Below are 5,698 nucleotides of genomic sequence, written 5' to 3'. Positions count from 1 at the left end.
AGGTCAGGACAGGTAGTGTTTACTACCCTGCTGTCACTGAGGTCAGGACAGGTAGTGTTTTCTACCCTGCTGTCACTGAGGTCAGGACAGGTAGTGTTTTCTACCCTGCTGTCACTGAGGTCAGGACAGGTGGTGTTTTCTACCCTGCTGTCACTGAGGTCAGGACAGGTAGTGTTTCTACCCTGCAGTCACTGAGGTCAGGACAGGTAGTGTTTTTCTACCCTGCTGTCACTGAGGTCAGGACAGGTAGTGTTTCTACCCTGCTGTCACTGTGGTCAGGACAGGTTGTGTTTTTTCTACCCTGCTGTCACTGAGGTCAGGACAGGTAGTGTTTCTACCCTGCTGTCACTGTGGTCAGGACAGGTAGTGTTTCTACCCTGCTGTCACTGAGGTCAGGACAGGTAGTGTTTCTACCCTGCTGTCACTGAGGTCAGGACAGGTGGTGTTTCTACCCTGCTGTCACTGTGGTCAGGACAGGCAGACTGGACAGGGCTCCATATAGCCTTGTGAGGAGGAGAACACTGAGAAATGAGAGGGCTCCATATAGCCTTGTGAGGAGGAGAACACTGAGAAATGAGAGGGCTCCATATAGCCTTGTGAGCCCTTATGTGTTTTAGGTTGGAGAGTAAACATAAGAGTAGGACGTTGGGCGGCGTGAAACTCTTACCTTAATGAGTGTGATTCCCCTGGCCTGGGAGGGAGACACATCCCACCATCTCATCACACAGCTTCCCTGATGAACTGGTGAGGAACCACGAACACTAGGAGGTCAGCCCCCCTCAGCAGCATCCTGGAGCTGGGGTACCGCCACCTGTTGAGAGGGGGGTGAGAGAGGGAAGGAGGGTGAGAGGGGGTGAGAGAGAGGGGAAGGAGGGTGAGAGAGGGGAGTGAGAGAGAGAGGGAAGGAGGGTGAGAAAGTGGGGGGTGAGAGAGAGAGGGAAGGAGGGTGAGAGAGCAGGGGGGAGGCGGAGAGAGAGGGGGGGGTGGTGATTGTGTAAACTACAAGCATTCAGTCTTTGTTTAAACTCGTTTCTGTTCAGAAAGTCCTCTCACCACATTGTCAGGTAGTTTGTATCCAGGCAGGTACTTGACATTCTCATGGTCTGTGTTGATGATGTCTGTGAGATTCCTGCCGTTCACGTTCTCCTCAAACACCCACATCTTGACCGTGGTGGCAAAACGCTGCAGGGTCTGAGCATTACTGCCGATTATCCTGGCAATGGCTGAACCCCTGTAGGGAAGAAGAATCATTTATGTACATTACACTTCTCTACAATATACCATTTACCATCATCCTGTGGCAAGAGACAATAGCAAAAAACGATCAAAATTATTATCATAACTGTTCACCATTATTTTAGAATGGATAACCTATAATATTCTGCCTTGTCCTTTGTCAAGAATTTGCTCATGTCATAAACATTATCCTTAAAACATTATCGTACAGAAATGCATTGTAGTCGCCTCAACATAAGTGGATTGAAACCCCACGTTGCTCTCTGCTCATGTTCTCCTTGACAATATCTACAATGTAACGTCGATGTTATCCAATGGAGCCGCGCTCGCCTCTGCGCCAGAGAGAGAGATACCTACACGGTAAGAGACAGACACTAATGCTGCTCTAGCTAGCCAACTGGCCCAGTAACATCTATCTTACCATCTCTAGAGGTTGCACGGCATGTTGCCTGTCATCGATAGGAGCAACAGTGATCATTGACAGTGACTGAACTCACCAGTTTCCAGAGCCGACAATACACACTTTCAGAGGCGACGCCATTGGAGATGTTTCCTATATGCTTCCGGAGAAGAAACTGTTCAAAATGTATTGATTTCGAAGATATAGGTAACTAGTGACAGATGATATGTGGAGTGGATTTATGGAGAGGAGACAAGAGAGAGCCGCTACGCTACTACAGACTGGACTACTGTAAATGACATCACCAAGGAGATGCCGCACTGGAGGATTCTGGGATTTGGAGTTTTTTATGTTTGTTACAATTAGCAGGTAGAAGTTTATTATCCTATTTCATCTGATGTCTGTCCCCTGATAAATTGCAAGACAATTGTTGCAATGTTTACTAATGTCTCTTTTCTGGAAGAAATTCAAGAAGAATATTAATTGAATAGCCTTACATTTTCATATCAAATAGGTTAAATGACATCGTCCTATTTTGAACCTATTCGAAATGAAATATTGAATGTCCCACACATCATGCATGTACGTTGGGATCCTTGTGTGTGGTGAATAAACTGTGGTGAATCCGTGTGTTCTCAGCGATGATGTATATAACTCTGTATTCTAGAGGTACACCAGTGTCGTGGTTGGCTGGCAGTCAAAGGGAGTGACCATCCCGGGATTTCCAGTAGAAAAAACGCAGAAACGTCAGAGCCACACACACCAACACCGCAGCAAGACACGGAATACCCCTCTTCTCTCTTCCTCTTGTTCTCTCTTCTTCTCCTCTCTCTTCTTCTCTCAGCATAAGACAGTACAGGGTCCATATTCTCCAAGAAGCGGCACTAACGGAGAATGTGGTTATCACCCTGTTCTGGAATCTCCACTGCATTCAATCTTCTTATCGTTCGGTTTTACACCTTCTAAAACAAGATAATCATTTTATCGTTAGACTAAATCTCAACTATGGACAAGCACCCAGGCTCCAACACGATCAACCCCCGCATCCTGCCTGGGAATCCCGCCGCACGGAGGTTGGACGGAGGAGGTGGCGGTCCGTGTCCGCACAGCCTGAGCTCAGAGGCAGGCACCGCAGGCAGCCGTGGTGGGGTGTCCGGGGACAGCGGTTCTACCCGCATCAAACCCGCAAGCGGCGCCTGGAGGGGGTCCTCAATAAATACACCAACCTGCTACAGGGATGGCAGAACAGGTACAGTAGTCTGTCTATTCAGGGGTCTAGCTCTGGTCCAGGGACGCACACTAACACAGTGGAACAGAGCTAGTTTTACAGGGGTTCTTAACTGAGTTTGGTGCCATTGTTGATCAGTTGTGTCTGGTGGAAAGTCATCTCATTTCACATATATATATCTTTTTAATCTCATTTAATCTCATCTATTCACAACAAGTTCGGTTCGATATTAAATATTAATATTATCTATTTAATTTTCACCTATTGTTTTTCGTATCTTATCATATGTATTGATAACAGAAGTTACAAAAAAAGGGGTCAGATCACATTCGCGGTAATAGATCAGCTGATTGATTATGATGTCATAGGATTTTTTCCATTGGACGGACTGAACCTGATTGATTATGATGTCATAGGATTTTTCCATTGGACGGACTGAACCTGATTGATTATGATGTCATAGGGATTTTTCCATTGGACGGACTGAACCGGGAGGCGCGTCGCTTTGCGTTGCTGCACGAAAAAGGCATTTTCTGTCCTGTTGCCATGTTTACTAGAACACAGTTGTTGTTGGCAGCAACACAAGTGATGACCATTAACATAATATATAAATACTGTTTTTTATGTTCTATTGTGCTCTGTTCTAGTCTATAGTTGAGTGAATTATTTGTTAAGTGGTCATACTGCCTTCCATCATGAAAGCAGACCTTGGGTTCATAGAGATAAAGGCGTTCAGATAGGAAGGTTAATAAATACTTGAACAGGAACAGTGGAAGGGTTGTTTTGGACTGATTTCATTTCCAGAGCCAGATGGTCCCAGGCTGTGGGAAAGCTCCAGGGTGATTGGTTGACAGTCTGTGATGGGGGACAACAGACTGTATTTCACTGCCCTTTACATTTCCTATTACTGAACTTGGCTCATTCAGAGTGAATAGACCTTTTTACACTTGTCCAGTAGACCTATCTACCAACACACAGCCCTATTCCCTACATAGTGCACTACTTTAGACCAGAGCCCTAGTCCCTATATAGTGCACTACTTTAGACCAGAGCCCTATTCCCTTCATAGGTGCACTACTTTAGAGCCAGAGCCCTAGTCCCTATATTGTGCACTACTTTAGACCAGAGCCCTATTCCCTACATAGTGCACTACTTTAGACCAGGGCCCTATTCCCTGCATAGTGCACTACTTTAGACCAGGGCCCTATTCCCTTCATAGTGCACTACTTTAGACCAGAGCCTAGTCCCTATATAGTGCACTACTTTAGACCAGAGCCCTATTCCCTTCATAGTGCACTACTTTAGAACCAGGCCCTATTCCCTACATAGTGCACTACTTTAGACCAGAGCCCTAGTCCCTATATAGTGCACTACTTTTAGACCAGAGCCCTATTCCCTTCATAGTGCACTACTTTAGACCAGAGCCCTAGTCCCTATATAGTGCACTACTTTAGACCAGAGCCCTATTCCCTACATAGTGCACTACTTTAGACCAGAGCCCTATTCCCTTCATAGTGCACTACTTTAGACCCAGAGCCCTAGTCCCTACACAGTGCACTACTTTAGACCAGAGTCCTATTCCCTACATAGTGCACTACTTTAGACCAGAGCCCTATTCCCTACACAGTGCACTACTTTAGACCAGAGTCCTATGGCCCTGACTACATTATGCAGGTAATGGAGTTCCATTTGGGACAGAGCCACACTGTTGTTTTGGATTAGGTGTGGTGGGTGGATGGTGGGATCTGAATGAAAATCAATGACGGAAAGCCCCTCTCCCATTTCTGGCACGCTGCGTGTGTGTGTGTGTGTGTGTGTGTGTGTGTGTGTGTGTGTGTGTGTGTGTGTGTGTGTGTGTGTGTGTGTGTCACTGTGTGTTTAGATCGATAGGGAAAGCAGCCAGTCTTGTAATGAGCTCTGATCACAGTGTTCTATTGGTTACTGATTGATTCAAATTAAAATTCAAGCTGCTTTATTGGCATGAAAAACATTGTGTCAATATTGCCAAAGCCACAATGTATACAATATACATGGTAATAAAATTATAAACAATAACAAATAATAATATAAAATGGCAGTAAATAATAATAATACAAAATTATATACAAAAAATAATAACAATAAAATGGTAACAGTCAATAGTAGAATGTAATGTAATAAATATAAAAATATAAATATGGAAAATGAAACTATAACTAACTTATAACTAAATAACGGTCATCTTCACCATTACATCAGTACTACAACTACCATCATCATCATTACCACTACTACCACCACCACCATCACTAAACTGCTATCATTACCATTACTACCCATACCACTACTACTACTACTACTACTACTACTACTACTACCACCACCACCATCACTAAACTGTTATCATTACCATTACCACCCATACCACTACTACTACTACTACTACTACTACTACTACTACCACCACCACCATCACTAAACTGCTATCATTACCATTACCACCCATACCACTACTACTACTACTACTACTACTACTACTACTACCACCACCATCACTAAACCGCTATCATTACCATTACTACCCATACCACTACTACTACTACTACTACTACTACTACTACTACTACTACCACCATCACTAAACTGTTATCTTTACCATTACTACCCATACCACTACTACTACTACTACTACTACTACCATCACCATCACTAAACTGTTATCATTACCATTACTACCCATACCACTACTACCACCACCACCACCACTAAACTGTTATCATTACCATTACTACTGTCATGACTGTCCTGATCAGGTCAGGGTACAGGAGACCACCACCCTACAGATTATCTCCCAA

General features: G+C 44.3%; 1 pseudogene; it reads right to left on the bottom strand.

Annotated features, from left to right (window-relative positions):
• Positions 1-531: 531 nt before the first annotated feature.
• LOC106590744 (glycerol-3-phosphate dehydrogenase 1-like protein) lies at positions 532-2,438 on the bottom strand (annotated as a pseudogene).
• Positions 2,439-5,698: the final 3,260 nt, after the last annotated feature.

This window comes from Salmo salar, chromosome ssa05, assembly GCF_905237065.1.
Source record: "Salmo salar chromosome ssa05, Ssal_v3.1, whole genome shotgun sequence".
Classification (NCBI taxonomy): Eukaryota; Metazoa; Chordata; class Actinopteri; order Salmoniformes; family Salmonidae; genus Salmo; species Salmo salar.
Note: the sequence above shows the minus strand (reverse complement) of the source record. Positions and strands in the feature narration are given on the sequence as shown.